This window comes from Moschus berezovskii, chromosome 2, assembly GCF_049115385.1.
Source record: "Moschus berezovskii isolate FMDL1 chromosome 2, NW_MosBer_1.0, whole genome shotgun sequence".
NCBI lineage: Eukaryota > Metazoa > Chordata > Mammalia > Artiodactyla > Moschidae > Moschus > Moschus berezovskii.
Window position 1 is genome coordinate 98,079,505 of NC_142461.1, and position 20,690 is coordinate 98,100,194.

The following is a 20,690-nucleotide window of genomic DNA, read 5'->3' on the forward strand; positions in this document are numbered from 1 at the left end:
CAGCAAAGCTCAGTTCTTCTGAGATGAGGACTATATTACCTAACATTCTGGAGGAGAAAGAAGAGAGGCTTTTTAAATACCCTACCAAGTTTGTAGAATCATAAGAATTTAGCAGAAAAGACCAGATATACTAAATACTCCCTACTACTTTCACCTCAGCTTGTACATACTCCCATTGCACCCGTAGGCAATATGGCATGAAAAGGCTCAGCAAGAAATATTCATTTGTAAAAGAAAAACAAATCATTATAGCAACACTCACTGGTCATTCTGTAGCAAATGTGCAATGCTCAGATTTTGTATTTTCCTGAAATAACATGCACATTTTAGGCATGAAATTATGATTGTTTGACTGTGAAATGCTGCACCCAAACACCATGTGGCTTTTAGCAGCATATCATCATATCAAGAACTATTTTTACCCTTTGGCGATTTTTCCTGCTTTGGCTCTGAGAGCTAGTCCATACGGTATTTGTATGTGGCATCAGTGGCAAAGATTTTTTAGAAGAGTAGATTTCTTATGTAGTACCATGCACCAGTGATAGCACAGAATCTAAAGCAGAAATTAAAATAACCTGCCTTCAGGTTCAACTGGCAAGAAATAAAGTCATAGTGTGCATGAAAGGAGAGAAAAAGATGAGAAAGGACTTAAAACACACTCTTCTGTTCTTTCTTCCTTTCCTTAAAAATTATTCTACTTAAATACCTACTAACTTTTAGAATATCAGAAAAACAATAAACAATTTACAATGCACATCCTACATTTCTTCTCCAGTGTCTCTGGATCCTAGTGACAATGAACTTTGAGGAAAGAAGACAAAAATCTCTAGAACTTCAATGTATTTGCTGCCTTTCAGAAGCCTGGGCAGAAGAAAAGAGCAACTTTTTTTACAAGATTTAAGCACATATTGGTCCCCTTCCAGAACGCAGACATGGAGCCATATAAGAAATATTTTGAAAAGACAACCAAAATTAGCCAAACTCTTTAAACTTCCAAACTGCTTGGAGCAAAAGTCTGTTTTAGTTTAATCCAAATTAGTTTGCAGACTTAACTAGAAAGAGGAGCTATAGGAAAATATGAGCTGGCTTAACGTTTGTGTCTTGTCTATAGCTACAAAGTTGGCTTTTGTCTCTTCAAGAGACTGATCTGGTTGTGGGGTTTTCAAAACATGAGATGAGATAAAGGTGTTACAATATTGAGCATGGATTCTTAAGTTTCAAAAAACTCAATCTGCATTGAAAATAAAATGAACTATACTAATTTATATAAAATTTTGACCATCTTGTCCACTTTAAGAAAATAACAATGTTAGAAAGATTAATTAAGTCAGCATTATTTTGTACTCACCCAAAAGTATTGCTGTTTGACCTGGTGAGCTATTTCAAAAGCTGCATAAATCACTTTAAGGTCTACTGCTGTTAATCATATAATCTTCTCATAGTCACTCTTATAGTTACCTCTTTAAGGAGTTTCCAAGCACTATTGTTTTATAATAAAATGTTCCAGAGATTTTATACTAAACCGAAGCTCAGCTTGTCCCTGCAGCCTAACTTGGTGCATATGTATTGCAAAGAAATTCCATTTTGTCAGTTGATTTATTGTTGTATCAAAAGAAATAAACTCTTGAACCCCAAGGGAGAAAAATTATGCTATTCCATTCTACTCATGACATTTCAACATAGGCCAACAAATAACTGGAATTATTTTCTCAAGTGAGGAAAATGAAATAATTTTTTTTCTTGAAAAGTAAAATTTTTGTCCTAATCAGTGTATTTACAAACTTTTAGTTGTAAAAATTGCTTTTCTTTCACACTGCTAAGATTCTTTTCCTATGTGTGTCTTTTCTAGGAAAGTGTTGCTATATCATCTGTTCTTTAAAATTTGTCATTAAAATTAAGATGGAAGATACTAGGGAAAGAAGCAAATGTGTGCATTTCCTTCTAACTAATTCTTTGAGTGCAATATCTGCTTGATGAATGGATTTGGCTGAAGGAGTGCAACTGTCCCTGTCATTTTTGAACATATGTTTAAAGGTCTATGTGACAATAGCAGCAGCCCCAGGATTAAATAACATTGTGTTCATAGGCTTATGCATTCTTAAAATAAAAGAAATTAAAGTTCTCAATCATGAAAATAAAGACCTGTTATGATCCTATTTTAGAGCAGATGAGTCTGAGGCCCATAGAAATTGTATGGTTTGCTCCCGATCACAAATCTGGTAGATGGCAGTCAGGACACTGAAACTATTCATTTAACTTCAAAGCCCATGGGTGAATGACCACACATTCCCATTCTTTTTTTCTCCTGTGCCAAAGACTAGCCCACTGGGTACCTAATAAGCTAAGTTACCAAGACTGCCTTTAGTATGACTTTCTTTCAAGTTGTCATTTTTCTTCATTCCTCTCTCTCACTTCCCACTATCAAATGGGGGAAATTTTCCATTAAAAATAGACAATGCCTTTCAGAAAAGGTATTTGCTTGATAGCAAGGCAAATAGACTTGTGAGTTACTACAGCCAATTCACTCAATTATGATCATCAAACAAAAGAAAGGGACAAGGAAAATCAAATGGAAATGCCTAAATTAAGATTCTCAGTATCCCCAAGTGTGAATATCAAGAAAGACTATTCCAATGAAGAAAAGCACATTAGTTCTCAAAAAGAGAACGGCGGTACTTGAAGTTGTTTCAATGTGTTATTCAGCTTTATGCTGTGGAGTCACTCACAGTACTGCAATTGTTTCCTAACTCAGCTACATATAAAATGTGTACTTAGGAATGCTTTATAAGACATTCAACAGAGTCTTTCTTATTTAACTGCACTGATTAGAAGGGGCAAGCATTTCATTTTGGCACAGTGCAGCTCACTACCTCATTTCATCCTGTGTGAAATATTACTCAGAGTTCAGAATGCCAAGCTTTGAGCAGAGAAGAACAGTGTGGTTTAAAAATAATAATAATAAAATAAAATAACAATAGCTATGAAGAGAAGAGTGAAATAATGTAATTCTGATTTCTATCTGACAGCAACTAGTTCAAGGGGTAGGGGAAGTAAGTTCCATGTTACCAAAACAGAATCTAAGAAAAACCCTGAGATTACAAAAGAAGCAAAATTTAAATCTACCCTGTAGGAGTGAAGGTCAACCAAAGCACTGTGTGACTAGATGAGAAAGACTCGAGGAAAATGTCTGTGAGAAGAGCTACTGGTGATGGGGAGGAGAAAGTTGCCAGACAGCCTAAAAACAAACCTGACCTTAATAGTGACCATGTTAAATGTATAACAGAAAACCTCATGGAGCAAAACCAGGACAGTGCAGAAAATAGGCAAAAACCACGTGGAGTCTGACAGAGTTTACATTAGATACTTAAAATATGTGAGTGGTGCCCCCTGACATTTCTTGGTGTTCCACAGGTATGAGTTCTAGATTTTTCTCCAAAAGGGAAGAAAATCTACATCTCCATGAAAATGGAATGAGACCACATACTGAAGCTACACATCATGTTATAAAATTGTGTTCTATGATGTCACGTCCAAGCATCTTTAGAAGAAACTATAAATCCAAACAAATTAAATGGTTGCTCAACACCATCATTTAATGTGTAGTTACTGTTGGAGCTTATAATTGCTGAGCATGTATGTGCATAGCCAGGTAAATAATTTTTGTCCCTTCTTGCTAAATTGCATATTTATTTTTTCATATGCTTACAATTCTGAAATTTGAGTGTATGCACAATTAATGTGTACATTTTAAGAGTCATGTTTTACTTCTTTTATTTTCCTCCCACTCTTCTTGTATATTCTACCTTTCCTTCCTTCCTTCTTCACTTTCTCTCTTTTCTTTTCTCTCCTAAAGCGCTTCTGTTAAATATATGATCTGTCTTATATTCCTGAATCTTTTGGACAAGTACCTTTCAGATTGAGATCTAAGCCAATGAAATAGAATTCCAGTGAGTAGATTATGGACATGATGGAACTTTTCAGGAATACCACTTCAAGTACACCTAAAAACTTTTATTATTTAATTATTTCAAATCCCATGAAATGTTAACTATGCAAAGACTAAAATACATCCTTTCTAACTATAAAGCTATTTTTTGTCACTCTGCTACATTAATTATTATAATAATAGTTTTCACCTGATAATTGTTTAGGGTAGAGAAAAATACCATGATGCTTCACTTACCTTTAAGTTCTGGTTAATACAAAGAAAATCAAAACTGTGTCAATATTTTGTGAATGTCAACAATGAAGACAGTTAACATATCATAGACTAAGCTGTAAAGTGTTTTCACATACATTGGCAATAGATCCAGAAAGTAGAGATAGAGATTATTTCTGTGGACTAAATTTAAAAGAGAGTTATATGCGGTCAAATTAACGAAGAAATTCTATGTGTATACTTAGCTATAAGCTTTTAGATTATCTTATCAGTATGTTCATATGATACAAATCCTTTCTGGGAATCATCTCAATACAACTTCCTAAGGTAACTCGTTATATGAAAGAAAAGTAGATGAGGGAGGAACTAATCTATTTTTGTCTCTCTTTTTTTCATATTGGCATCTATATATTAAGAATGTACATTTCCCTTGAAATTTGCTACTGATTTGGCTGCAACCATTTTCAAGATGAGGATTATAGTTTATTTGTGGATTTTTATAGCTATTAGAAAAACAAGACTGTTTTTCAAGCAGTTTTAAGGGAAAATAATCATCCTCTTTTCCTGATTTTAACAGTATAGGACACTATCGATTTATTAGATCATCAGTTCTAGTTGATAAGTCCAAATACTCTGTGTCCAAGAAAAAGTACATTGAGATAGTTGTGGGAAGTTTATACTCATTCTAAAGAGAAATTTATACCTAAAGATTTCATCAAACAGCATATATGATACAACTTTTATGACAAAAGTTATCTTTTTTCTTGTTTTATGTTCCAGACATAAAAAGAGAACATGATTGCAGCCACTGTTCCTACGTGTCAGATATCTCATTTCTCCAAAGTCTTCTCCAAATGAAACAATACAGATCTATTAGTGTAATTATAGCATGAGGTCATTTACCACTTTGTAATTGCTGCATGTGTGAATGATGTACGAAATGAAAGCACCTACAGTGCAAATAGAACATAGGCAAGAATGTGCCATGTGCTAATTAGGTAACCATCTAATGATAAGACCCTAGGGAAACACAATATAACAAAATCTCACAGTGCTCTGCAATCATAAACCACAAAATATCCCTCAGGAGTTCAAAAATATATCTATTAGTAAGTATAATCCTTTCCTTTCTTTAGAGTCTCTCAACTCTGTTCCCTGTAAGGATATACCCGCTTCTTCCTATTTCATCCTGTGCATTGCTAACAAGGCCCCAACAGTCAAGAACCATCTGACTGCTATAAGAATTGTTCTGACATAGCCATGTATTCTTGTGCTCAGTTGTGTCTGAATCTTTGCGACCCCATGGACTGGAGCCCAACAGCCTCTTCTATCCATGGGATTTCCCAGGCAAGAATACCAGTTCAGTTCAGTTTAGTTCAGTCGCTCAGTCGTGTCCGACTTTCCGCGACCCCATGAATCACAACACGCCAGGCCTCCCTGTCCATCACCAACTCCCGGAGTTCACTCAAACTCATGTCCACAGAGTCGGTGATGCCATCCAGCCATCTCATTCTCTGTCGTCCCCGTCTCCTCCCGCCCCCAACCTTTCCCAGCATCAGAGTCTTTTCCAGTGAGTCAACTCGTCACATGAGGTGGCCAAAGTATTGGAGTTTCAGCTTTAGCATCAGTCCTTCCAATGAACACCCAGGATTGATCTCCAGAGTGGGTTGCTATTTCCTACCCCAGGAGATCTTCCAGACCCAGGCATCAAACCCTGTGTCTCTTGTATCTCCTGCATTGGCAGGGGATTCTTTACCACTGCTCTACCTGGGAATCCCAAGAATTGTTCTACTCATTCATATTAAAGATTGAAAACTTATTTAAAGAGTGTTGATGAATTTTGGTTTTATATTGTTTTCTTGACCATTCTATTAAAATGTTTCAAGAACAGGCCACATCGCTAAGGGTGGCAGGCCTCAGTCATCAAAACCTCAACTGATGAGAATGAAAGGAATGGAGTTCATCTTACTTAAAGCAAACTCTTCCTTTGTTAATGCAATAATTCAACAAGTTTAGAACAAAGATTATATGTAGACAAAAAATAAAGTGTTTAACAAACTGAGCTCTTTACCAATTCTTAAATATTCAGCTAAGATTTTATAAGGATGAACTGTAACTGAGGAGTCTGAAACTGAGCACCTGACATGAAATACATTGAACATTTGGCCAAATAAACCTGTGAAATGTTCTTTCTTCTCTGCTTCTATAATGCATTACTGAAAATATTTGTTTAATTGCCTGCAGCACCCATTGGGATAGAAAGGATTTAATTCTATAAAGTTGCCTACCAAAAAGATTAATCGAATCATTCTGATTACCAACAATGGCAATTAATTTCTTCTACCATGATCCTTTTGCTATTTATATAGTATTTTATACTCATCTCACTTTCTTTTTGGGCTCAATATAATGTATTTCTTATGAAGTCACACTGTCATTTTCTATTGACACTATTTTAATAGGAATATGAACTTGTCTTCAGTAACAAGAGCTGACTTGGGATTCATTTCTTGCTTTTCCATTCACTGCTCTTTGTGACTCTTGCATGCACGTTAGTCACTTCAGTCATGTCTGACTCTTTGAGACCCCATGGACCATAGCCTGCCAGGCTCCTCTGTCCATGGAATTCCTCAGGGGATCGTCCTGACTCAGGGATCAAACCTGTGTCTCTTATGTCTCTTGCATTGGTAGGCGGGTTCTTTAACACTAGTGCCACCTGGGAAGTCCAATTTGTGACTCTTAATTGGTGTTAATAAAATGTGTCTTATGTGCTTCACACAATAGGTTCAGATTTTGGTAAACTTCTACTTAATCTGGAAGATTTGGCCACTCTGTTTTTTTTCTGCCAACCCTCTACTTGATGGGCTCCTCCTGATGCATGTTTGTAGCTTCTTGCCACTTAACAGCTCCTTAAGTAAACAGAATTCAGTAACTGCTTTTTATTCAATAGCATCAGTTTTTAGACTGTGAATGTGATTCCCCAGATGTTGGTTGTTAATGCAGATAGAATAAATTTATTCCTAAACCATTTTATAATTTTTGTATATGTCCACTTATAAGGCCCAATGATGTTTCTCTTTATTAAGAAATAGTGCCTACATGTGACAGCAATAGACAAGTTGCTGAGACATAGGTTAAAAGATACAGAGAATGTCATTGTTTATCACGGAGTTTACACTGCAAGTAAAGGAAAATCAACAAACGAATAACCAAGAAGCTTTTCAGGTAGTTATAAGTATCTGGAAGAAAATTAAGAGGGCAGTGTGATAGTGAATGCAAATTTAGACTGAGGATTTCAGAAGATATCTCTGAGGATGTGGTATTTATGCAAGATCAAAATGACACAAAGAAGTTAACTGTGATAAAATCTATGGGAAGAATATCCAAGTAAAATGAGGAGTTAGTGAAAAGGTCAAAGGGCAAATTAAGCTTATTTTCGTTAGAAATTCCTAGAAGTTCTTAAGCCTGGAAATATGTGGGCAGTGTAGGATTTCAAAAGCTCTTTCAGGCTTCAGTGGGGAGATTCAAAGAATCAGAGTTTAAACAAGCTTATTAGCTGATTGTTACAGTAGTTCAAACAACAGAAAATGGCTTGAAACAGAAGTTTTTACTGCTGTTGTTCAGTTGTTAAGTCATGTCCAACTCTTTGTGACCCCATGGACTACAGCACACCAGGCTTTCCTGTCCTTCACTATCTCTCAGAGTTTGCTCAAACTCATGTCCATTGAGTCTATGATGTCATCCAACCATCTCATCCTCTGTTGCCCCTTTCTCCTCTTGCCTTCAATCTTTCCCAGAATCAGGGTCTTTTTCAATGAGTTGGCTGTTTGCATCAAGTGGCCAAAGTATTTGAGCTTTAGCCTCAGTCCTTCCAATGAATATTAAGGATTGATCTCCTTTAGGATTGACTGGTTTGATCACCTTGCAGTCCAAGGGACTCTTGAGTCTTCTCCAACACCACAGTTTGAAAGCATAAATTCTTCAGCATTCAGCCTTCTTTACAGTCCTACTCTCACATCCATTCATGACTACTGGAAAAACCATCAGTTCAGTTCAGTTCAGTCGCTCAGTCATGTCCGACTCTTTGCGACCCCATGAATCACAGCACGCCAGGCCTCCCTGTCCATCACCAACTCCTGGAGTTCACTCAAACTCATGTCCATCAAGTCGGTGATGCCATCCAGCCATCTCATTCTCTGTCTTCCCCGTCTCCTCCTGCCCCCAATCCTTCCCAGCATCAGACTTTTCCAGTGAGTCAGCTCGTCACATGAAGTGGCCAAAGTATTGGAGTTTCAGCTTTAGCATCAGTCCTTCCAATGAAAACCCAGGATTTATCTCCTTTAGAATGGACTGGTTGAAAAAAAAAAAAAAAAGAATGGACTGGTTGGATCTCCTTTCAGTCCAAGGGACTCTCAAGAGTCTTCTCCAGCACCACAGTTCAAAAGCATCAATTCTTCGGCGCTCAGCTTTCTTCACAGTCCAACTCTCACATCCATACATGACCACGGGAAAAACCATAGCCTTGACTAGATGGACCTTGGTTGGCAAAGTAATGTCTCTGCTTTTTAGTATACTATCTAGGTTGGTCATAACTTTCCTTCCAAGGAGTAAGCGTCTTTTAATTTCATGGCTACATTCAGCATCTGCAGTGATTTTGGAGCCCAAAAAAATAAAGTCTGACACTGTTTCCACTGTTTCCCCATCTATTTCCCATGAAGTGATGGGACCAGATGCCCTGATCTTTGTTTTCTGAATGTTGAGCTTCAAGCCAACCTTTTCACTCTCCTCTTTCACTTTCATCAAGAGGCTTTTGAGTTCCTCTTCACTTTCTGCCATAAGGGTGGTGTCATCTGCATATCTGAGGTTATTGATATTTCTCCCGGCAATCTTGATTCCAGCTCGTGCTTCTTCCAGTTTTGACTATATGGACCTTTGTCGGCAAAGTGATGTCTCTGCTTTTTAATATGCTGTCTAGGTTGGACATAACTTTCCTTCCAAGGAGCAAGCACCTTTTAATTTCATGGCTGCAGTCACCATCCAGTGATTTGGGAGCCCAGGAAGATAAAATCTGTCAATGCTTCCACTTTTTCTCCTTCTATTTGTCATGAAGTGATAGGACTGGAAGCCATAATCTTAGTTTTTTGAATGTTGAGTTTCAAGCAGATTTTTCACTCTCCTCTGTCACCCTCATCAAGAGGCTCTTTAGTTCCTCTACACTTTCTGCCATTAAAGTGGCATCATCTGCATATCTGAGGTTGTTGATATTTCTCCCAGCAATCTTGATTCTAGCTTTTGATTCATCCAGTCTGGCATTTCACATGATGTACTCTGCATGTAAGTTAAATAAAAAAGCAAGGTGATGATATACAGCCTGTCATACTCTTTTCCCAATTTTATACTGGTCAGTTTTTCCATGTCCAGTTCTAACTATTGTTTCTTGACTTGCATACAGGTTTCTCAAGAGATAGATAAGATGATCTGGCACTCCCAGATCTTTAAGAATTTATCACATTTGTTGTGATCCACACAGTCAAAGGCTTCAAGTGTAGTTAATGAAGCAGAAGTAGATGTTTTTCCGGAACTTTCTTGCTTTCTTCATGATGCAGCAAATGTTTGCAATTTGATCTCTTGTTCTTCTGCCTCTTCAAAATCTAACTTGTATAGCTGGAAGTTCTTGGTTCATGTACTGCTGAAGCCTAGCTTGAAGGATTTTGAGCATAACCTTGCTAGCATGTGAAATAAGAACACTTGGATGGTAGTTTGGACATTCTTTGGCAATTCTCTTCTTTGGAATTGGAATGAAGACTGACTTTCCCAGTCCTGTGACCACTGGTGAGAAAATGTGGGGTAATTGAAAGAAGTAGATGAATTTGGACTATATTTTGGAAGTAAAATTCACAGGATATATTTGTAGAAAAAATGGTAGCAGACCTAGTAGAAAGAATAATTCCAAGATTTTTGGTGATAACCATGTAGATAGAATCCATTTACTCAGATAGGCAAGTACAGGAGAGGAGAAGGGAAGTTTTGCTTTGGCCATGGTTTGACTTCTCGAGTCTTATAGTCTTGCCTATAAGAATGCCAAGTTGATGCTGGAGATAAATTGAGATTCTTTCCAGCCCTAAGACTAAAAGATCTCACCTGAAAAGTTTATATAAATAGATCAAATAAAAAGGAGCACAGCCTGGCCCTGAGTACCCTCCGATGTTAGAGGTAGAACAGAGGAAGCAAACAAAGGAAACTCTGAAGTAAAGGCCAGTTAAGTAGGAAATATGATATCATGTTGTCTCTAAAGCCAAATAAAGAAATGCATTTCGAGAGAGGAGGAAAGGGGCCGAAATGGCAAAGCAGGAGACCCCAACCTCCATGACCATAAAGATCAACCATTAGACAGCTATCCCTCAATAACAGTTCTGGGAGAGTGCAGGAGTTCACTTAAGAAAACATCAGCAACACAGTGAAACAAACAAAACTGAGAATAATTGAATGAAAAGGGAATAACAGCTTCATTTCCCTGTAACATCTGATCCTCTAAGCTGCCACTGTACAGCACTAAGAGGGGACACCCCAGCTAGAAAGAGTTCCTTTCACCAGGAAAGGAAGAGCAGGATGAGAGACCAGGTTCTCCAGTCTTTTCGGGCACCACATGAGTGATTCTCTTTGGTTTCACCCTACCCAGACACTAGCAAAGTTGAGATGTACAGATATGGCTATGAACAATGAAGAAGAATACAGGCTTTGAGGATCAGTCTCATAGCAGGAGCGACCATGGATCACAGTGACCGGCCCTTCAGAGGACCACCGGTGCTTTCACCACTAGAGAAACCAAGCTAGTGAGCATAGTTCAAGACCAGAAATATTTCAGATAGCAGTTGCTCCTTCAGCCTGAATCCTAGAATGAAGATGAGGACCCAGAGCAGAGCCATATTATCAAAAATGGGTACGTAATACAAGTGGGTATCAAACTTGTTGCAAATCATTTTTGAGGTAATTTCTTCCTGCTGCATAACTTAGTCTAGTGGGCAGCCACAAACTCTGTCCAATCAGCATTTGTTGTGGCCTGCTCAGTCTTAGATAAAAAGTTTTCCACCCACAACAAACTGCCATTCGCAAAATAACCTGACTAAATTTAATATTAGATCCTATTCTTCTAAGATCATCATCATCTAGATTACTTCATTTGTGATGGCAATAGGATTCGAGATTATTATATCTGTCTATGTATATTCTTAGCCAACACTAATCCTTACAATAAGTTATTATGTGATGTTCAGTATTTATATGTTACAATGATGAAATGTCATGGTCAGTTTATTTTATATACTTAAGTATCTGGAAACAACCATTGGAATACCGAATAAAAGCAAGTGAACTCCAACAGCAATAAATATTTATCTCCCAAGTCTTCATCCTTTTAGTACAGTGAGAGTCTATTAAGATGAGTAATGTGCTCTTCTTCTTTACGACAAGGATGCCAGTATTAGTTGTGCATAAAAAATAAAGTAGTACTTTGTACTAATCAAGACAGACTAGGTAACAAACAACCTCAAAATCTCAGTGGCCTAACACCTATAATTTATTTCTAGTTGATGCAAAGTGTGCTGTAGGTCAAGTCACCCTCCCGGGCAGCAGTCTTCTGTGTCTACCTCTTAATAATCTAAGATGTTTCAACCTTGCTTCTCCACCTTCCCAACAAACAATTTCCATGAATATACTGGAGGAATAGAGACAGGAGAATCATGCAGAGGCTTCTCAGTGCTGCCATTGAGAAGTAAGATATTTTACTGGCCAGAATTGCTCATTGACCCTACCTGGAGCTATGTTAGGGCTGTCTCAGTGGGCTCAGGAAGAAAAGAAATATTGCTGAGCAGCTGCTTTCATGTTTTAAATAATATAGAAAATGATGCTCTAAAAAGGGTTGATCATATTGATGGAAAGAAAGGTTGCACAAAAATCTAATTATAGGGTCACTGAATTTCCATTTATCTGTAAACTATCAAAATATTGAAAGTAGTGCTTTACCATTAGTGTAGCAAAAATTTCCCAAATTATGCAATAACTTCTCTCACTACTGTATTTCTCCTAATTGAATTATAGGATATCTATGGTGGAACAGAGGTGACAGTGATAATGACAATAATAGCAACAACACTGTGAGCTAATGTTCATTGAATACTTTGTGCTGACACTATTTAAAGGGCTTTGTAGAAGTGGTGTTTTGTAAAACGCCAAAGAAGACCTAAAAAATAGTTACTATTGGCCTAGAAAAGAGTTTTTAGAATCTTAGAGGAGTAATTAATCGTCAATATTGTTTCAAAGAAAATATGAATGACTGACACCAAAGAATGTATGATCTTGATGACTGTATTTCATTCTATAGTAGAATAGTTTTTATATCTCTTTACATCCTTTTATGATTTGGCAGGAATTCAAAGATAACATATGTGCATTCCAGTGCTCCAAGTATTTTTGACTCTGTGCTAACATAAAATGTGCTTTCACCTCACCAGCTCTGTGCTATAATACCAACTGGGGAATATTCTCACGCACATCAATCAGACATAGGGTAGACACTACAAATCTTAATCCTCTCTTAGGTTGCCATGGGGGCAGGAGGAAGAGTTTAAACAAAGAAATTGCAAGATGACAAAGTTCTTACGGAAAATAAAACAGGTGCGTAAAATTATAGATAATGGAGCAGGGAGAGAATGTGATGGGACAGGCATACAAGTGGCTTTGAATGGTATTGGTAAACTTTATTTCTTAAACTAGGTTTTGGGTATATGGGGTTTTTATTTTATTATTTAAATGTGCATATTGACACATCTGCATAGTATAATTTCACAGATAGCAAAATAAGTTTGTTGGGAGAAAAGCTTTAATAAACACAAAGTCATAACTATATTTGACTATTCAAATCATCTCATTAATTTATTTTTGCTGCGTAGAATGAAGACTTCAAGAGAAAGTGACAAATATTTTTGAAGCAATACTGATCATTTTCATTAATGGGCATAATCACATAGAGTGGTAATGTGTAAACATTAACTGAATTGGATTAACAATCATTGCAATTGCAATTATCGGGAATAGATTTTACAAGGGGATGCACTCTCGTGACTTCCAACTAGTTCCCTGTATCTACCTCCCATTCATCAGGTACATACTCAACACTGATGCTCAAAGGATCTTTATAAAATGAAAATCTGGTATCTGACTTCTGCTAAACATCATCAGGGCCACCTCTGTCCCCATGGAATGGTATCCAGATCCCTATGTACTTTGAAAGCTTCATTTTCTACTACTCCCACCATGTGATGATGATTACACTCAGCAATAAGTGGTCCCCCTTCCACACCATGTACCAGACTGCCAAGTCGTTTCAGTCATGTCCAATTCTTTGTGATCCTATGATCTGTAGCCTTCCAGGAATTATAAGTAATCTAGAGAGGATTTAAAGTATCTGAGAGGATAGACTATCTACATAGCCTATATGCCTACACTATGTACACATATTATTCCATTTTATATGAGGTAATGATCATCTGCAGGTTTTGGTATAGGGTTGCAGGAGTGGAGGTGCTGGTCCTAGATTCAATTGCGTCTAGATACTGAGGGCTGACTATCCTTAGAATTTAGAGTAGTGCTTGAAATGTAGTGGGCACTTAACAGATGCCCATTGAATGAATAACTAAAAATGAATGACGATGAGAATATTTAGAGCCAAGATTGTGAGGTTTCCAGTATAGCTAAACCTGGTACCTTTCATGTTTGACCAAATCGACAACAAATGAATCACATTCCCTCCTTTCAAACATGATGATGTCTTCTAATTATCTCTCCCCTAACAATAAATATAGTGATTTATCTTTGTTTCATGTATTATAAACTTGACATTACATTAGATGCATTACACACATTCTCTAGTCTTCACATCAATCCTTCTAAACTGGGTATTTTAAAACCCACTTCATAGTGAAAATCTGAATCTCAAAATAGTTCAATAACTTATACAAACTACTTTTTAGCATAACTAAAAAGTAGTAGAGTCAACCTCCAAACATGCCCTAATTGGGCATATTATAACTCTACTTCACAGAAAAAACTATCAAGGATTACACAGATGTGAAAATTTCTCAACCTACAATAATACCACAAAACCAATAGCAAACTTGGATAGCCAAATCCAGATAACCAATTCCCAGATAGCAAGGATAATCAAAGGGCTGTTCCTACATCCAATATGGAGGTATACAAAGATCTTGAATCTAGAGAAAGGCGGATGCTATCCTTTATGCCTGTTATTTCTCAAACCACATAAAAGAAGAAATTTTCTAGTAAACTTATTTTAAGAATATTCATTTATGCCAACAGGGTAGGCAAACACTTCTGTTTCATTCAGGAATATTTCTTGTCAGTTCCCTCAAAAAGAACAAAAGTCTAAGACTTTTGGCTTTCTACTCACATTGTTTTTATCTGAATAAGAAAAACAAAATAGCCTACATTTTGTCTGAATTGGTCACTAGCTTGGATATTCAGAACAGTAATTTTGCAGTTATAGTTCCATCATTTTTGTGTGTAAAACTCATTTTTCCTGATTCTCTTTCAAAACCATATTTACATTCTTCTGTTTCTAATAAAATATTTTGTTATTTCTGTCAATTCTGATCCATTAAACTTTGTCTTTTACCTGTGTTTAATCCTACAAAAATAATTTATTTAACCTTAATCCTTATTTTTCTTTGCAAAAGTAATGGGGAATATCTTATCTTTGTTTTTTTATATGCAGTTTTTTGTGAGTTGACAGGGAAGATGATTGCTAAATTAATTTGTGTTTATTAAATTTTGGTGGTTTATAAAATGTATTTTAAACTCATAATTAAAAGATATACATAAGAAAGATGTCCAGAGGCAAATTTTCTTACCTAAAACAGAAAACTTCTTTATAAGTTCGAGGGCATAAATCCAACAAAAAGCAATGTGCACCAATGTGCATCAATGTGGCTATAGTCATGCATCACATCCTAATGAAATATGCTATTTCTAGAACAAATAATTGCCTTTGTTTTCATCATCTTGCCTGGTACATCCTAGCAGTCTACAGAATAGTGTACGTTTTATCCTGATCTACAATCAGACAGTTCATAAAACTCTAATGGAAATGAAGATTTTGCTATTTGAAGTGGTCAAATTTCCATTTACAAATACATCACAGCTTATAGACACTGATGGCATTTGGGTTTGCTTTTGAGTTTTAGGATAATAGCAAATTACAGAGAAAATCTACCAATTCTTTGTCAGTTGAACTATGAGGAAAAAAGCCCCATTATCTGCCTGAAAGAAAAGCGAATCTATATGGTGCTTTTAAATGAAAACTATATATTTGTTTGCAGTTATGTGCCATTTGTAAATTTAAGATCATTGGTTCTGCTTAAGAGACCAGGGAGTTTGTTCAAATAGATAAAAGCCTTTCTTCTCTTTTGTGCAAATCCATTTTAAGAATAAAGAGAAGAATAAGGAAAGTAACGTAAGAGAGACTATTTTTCTTCCTATTTCAGTGGTTTGTGATCCATAAAATCCAAGCGGTTATTTAGAACAATCCAATTTGATTGGAAATGTGTTGTTGCATACCTTTACCTTTCTAATACATTTTCTTCTATTACTTCCACCTACCTTCCATTGTACCTAGTTGAAACCCCCAAGGCCTCCCTACTTCAACTCAAATCCCATTTCTCCTGTGAGTATTTCACCATCTAAGACCGCTAACTCCCACAGTGATCTCATTCATTCAACAAATATTTCACAACAGCATACTTAGAGATCATCCTCTCTAACCTCCATCCAATTTAGGAAATTTTACCATAAAATTTCTAACATGTTAAATGTTTGGTTAAATACATTCAACTATTGGAATCTCATTACTTTGTAAGACACCAGTTCCTAAAACATCTTCCTCATAGTTCAGCTGAAATCTACCTGCCTGTAGTCTTCACATATTGCTTTTTATTCTGTACCTTAAGGACATCAAGAAATTATCTAATTCTTTTTTTCAGTAATGACCCTTCAAATATATGAAGAACTCTGTCATGTTCCACTGTTGAATTTTCTTCAGGTAAAAATATGTCCAGTTCCTTCCGTCAGTTTCAGTATGCATCAGTTCTGATTGTTCCATAATCTTGATCTTCCACATACACTTCAGGCAATTAAAGTTCCCTTTTAAAATACCTTAAGAATAAGCCTGTATCTTGCCAGTGGTGGTGTCTACATGATTTTATACAATTATTGAAGCATATCAAACCACACTTAAAACGGGTGCATTTTATTGAATACAAATGACACCTTCAGTTCAGTTCAATTCAGTCGCTCAGTCGTGTCCGACTCTTTGTGACCCCATGAATCACAAGTGAAGAGCAAAAAAAAAAAGAAGCAAAGTCACATGTATATCATCTACATGGAGCACATTACCTCTGGCATCGCCTAATGAAAGGACCTGTTGGGGCTTCCCTGATGGTTCAGTTGGTAAAGAATCTGCCTGCAATGTGGAATACTTGGGTTCAATCCCTAGGTTGGGAAGATCCACTGGAGAGGGAATGACTACCCACTCCAGGATTCTGGCCTGGAGAATTCCATGAAGTGTATAGTCCATGGGGTTGACAAGAGTTGGAAATGACTGAGCAACTTCCATTTTCACTTTCTTTCTTTCAATGAAAGCGCAATGCACTAAAGTTGTCATCTCCTTGAATCTAGATGTTATTTTTCTACTTTAATTTTTCAACCATGGCACAATAACTACAATGGCATAAATCATTTACATGAGTGAACATGACTAGGAAGAAATCCTTACTATGTGATTAGTGATTATGTTTAGGATGAGGATGGCTTATACATGGCACTCCCTTTGTATCACCGCAGACGTTGTAAATCAATTACAGGGCCGGATGTAGCCAAAGAATCTTCACTACTTTGGAGTCATTAAACTCTGTCAGATTTAGCAGTCATAATATTTTTCCATCCCTTTGTGAGAAATATCATTATGAATTATTTTTTCTATTTTTCAAATTTTCTATACTCTTATTTTTAGATATAATGTGATTACATATTAAATAGTTTAAAATTTTAATCCACCATCAGAACTATCCAAAGGAAATAAATTCCTTATCCCAAGAAAACATGCCTAATGGGAAATTTGTTCTATCAAAATTAAGAGAATTACATGCTTAACTTTTCCAAAGAATAATTCCAAAATATGAGGAAGAAGCCTGAATTGTTCCATAAACAAGCCTGAATTGTTTCATATACTAAAAGCACTGCATTAATAGATTTACAGGCTGAGAAAACAGGGAGGTCAAGTAGTTTCTAAGTGTAAATTTTTACTCAACTAAAAGTAAATATCAATTCAGTCTGTCCAAATGAGATTAAGAATTCAATTTAACTATTAGCTGCTATGTTTTAGAAGTTGTGATATTGTCTGGAGACCAAAAGAATGAACAAGTTTTAAACACAGTCCTTCCTTCATGTGGTTCACAGTCAACCAAGGGAAAAGAGTTTATAAATAATTACTTGTGGTGTCAACTGGCAAATGTCTTAATAAAGACATATGCAGAGTGTCCTGGTCATTCCCTGGTGGTGCAGTGGTAAAGAACCTGCCTGCCAATATATGAGATTTAAAAGACGTGGGTTCGATCCCTGGTTTGGGAAGATCCCTTGGAGTAGGAAATGGCAATCTGCTCCAGTATTCTTGCCTGGAAAATTCCATGGACAGAGGAGTCTGGCAGCCAACAGTCCACAGGGTCACAAAGAGTCAGACACAACTGAGTGACTGAGCACACATGGGAACATAAAAGTGGACAGTTAATTCTGACTAGAGAAATGAAAAACAGCCTTCTGAAAAAAAAGGCAACATTGAACATCAGCAACCTAGATACGCAGATGATACCACTCTAAAGGCAGAAATTGAAGAGGAACTAAAGAGTCTCTTGATGAGGGTAAAAGAAGAGAGTGGAAAAGATGGCTTGAAACTCAACATCAAAAAAAAAAAAAGAAGATCCTGGTTTCCGGTCTTATAACTTCATTACAAATAGAAGGAGAAAAAGTGGAAGCATTGACAGATTTTATTTTCTTGGGCTCTCAAATCACTGTGGATGGTGACAGCAGCCATGAAATTAAGAGACCCTTGCTCCTTGGAAGGAAAGCTATGACAAACCTAGAGAACATGTTAAAAAGCAGAGACATCACTTTGCCAGCAAAGCAACACATCAGGAAAAGTTTTTTGCTGTACAGGCAGAGCTATGATTTATCTGGTAATCAAGTACAGATGTGAGAGACGGACCATAAAGAAGGCTGAGCAGCAAAGAATCGACGTTTTCAAGTTGTGCTGGAGAAGATTCTTGACAGTCCCTTGGATTGCAAGGAGATCAAACCATTTATCGTAAAGGAAATCAACCCTGAATATTCATTGGAAGGATTGTTGCTGAAGCTGAAGCTCCAAAACATTGGTTACCTGGTAGGAAGAGCTGACTCATTGGTAAAGATGTTGAGAAAGATTGAAGGCAAAAGGAGAAGAGGGTGGCAGAAGATGAGATGGTTCGATAGCATCACTGACTCAATGGACATGAATTTGAGCAAACTCTGGAGATAGTGGAGGACAGAGAAGAGTCTGGCCTGCCACAGTCCATGGAGTTGCAGAGTCAGACATGACTTCAATTCAGTTCAGTCACTCAGTCATGTCTGACTCTTTGCGACCCCATGGACTGAAGCACGCCAGGCCTCCCTGTCTATCACCAATTCCTAGAGTCTACTCAAATTAATGTCCATTGAGTTAGTGATGCCATCCAACCATCTCATCCTCTGTCATCCTCTTCTCCTTTCGCCTTCAGTCTTTCTCAGCATCTGGGTCTTTTCCAGTGAGTCAGTTCTTCACATCAGTGGCCAAAGTATTGGAGTTTCAGCTTCAACATCAGTCCTTCCAAAGGATATTCAGGATTGGTTTCCTTTAGGATGCACTGGTTGGACCTCCTTGCAGTCCAAGGGACTCTCAAGAGTCTTCTCCAACACCACAGTTCAAAAGCATCAATTATTCAGTACTCAGCTTTCTTTATGGTCCAAACTCTCACATCCATACATGACTACTGGAAAAACCATAGCTTTGACTAGATGGACCTTTGTTGGTGACTGAAAAAAATTAATAAAATAAATTTCTATAAGTAAACAAATAATGGAATGCTAAAGAGAAACACAAACATACATGAAAATGTCATGTGTTGAATTTTCTTATTCCTCTAGCTTTTCCTCCCAGCTCCTCCCCCACCTGACAGAATCTGAAACTTCAGTCAACAACCTTGGAAGCTGGATGTAGAAAGACAAACTGTGATGATCTTTTACTACATGTGCCAACCCTTGTCAGTGTAATGAAGTATAGGTTGGGAAAATATTTATGATTAAACTATGTTACAGTTTTGTATTATTTATTGCAATTGGATCATTTCAATTAATGAGTTGAAACTGAATATTGAGCTAGAAACAAAAGATCTTTTTTTTTAACACTTGAAGATGAGCAGGAAGTCATGGACCTGTTGGAATTTTCACCAAGAAGCAAGGTAGGAACTATACTCCAGTGGCTTAAAAGAGCAATGGAACAGCTAAATAAAGTTGATTTTATGATGACTTTCATTGCATTTTACTTATCCAATATGCTAAGGACCCAATCATTTGCTGGCAAGGCCATATAAAATAATGTACAAGGCTAGTTTCTCAGAAAACTGACCTTCAAACCAGTTCATAGCTATTGAACTACGAATCAGTCACATAAATAAATGCTTAAATTATTTGATCTCATTTTTTCTTTAAGCTCCAGGACACCATGCTGCTGCTGATGCTGCTGCTAAGTCGCTTCAGTCGTGTCTGACTCTGTGCGACCCCATAGATGGCAGCCGGCCAGGCTCCGCTGTCCCTGGGATTCTCCAGGCAAGAACACTGGAGTGGGTTGCCATTTCCTTCTCCAATGTGTGAAAGTCAAAAGTGAAAGTGAAGTCGCTCAGTTGTGTCCGACTAGTAGCGACTCCATGGACTGCAGCCCACCAGGCTCCCCTGTCCATGCGATTTTCTAGGCAAGAGTACTGGAGTGGCTTGCCATTGCCTTCTCCGCCAGGACACCATAAGAGGTAAATAAATAAGTAAATCCTGCATCTCAATCCAAATAATCTGAATGAAGCATCCATATTTGAAATATGTAAACTACATTTACTTCTAAGACTCTAAAATTTCAAATTCAAAATAAAGGATACATTTCAAATCTGAGACACCTTATTTTAATGGTACAATATTAGTAGGCTTCCTATCTGACTGTTGTATTTATTATACTAATTAAAAATATCATCAGCATAAATGAATGTAGAAAAGCAATTCATTTCAATGAGGTCACATAACAGATCCAAGTAATCAAACAACTAAAGAATAACAAAAATCTTTTTGGTTGGGCTTTGTGGAAAATTGCGTAAGATCTAATATTCATGAACTGTTAGACTTGTGGACA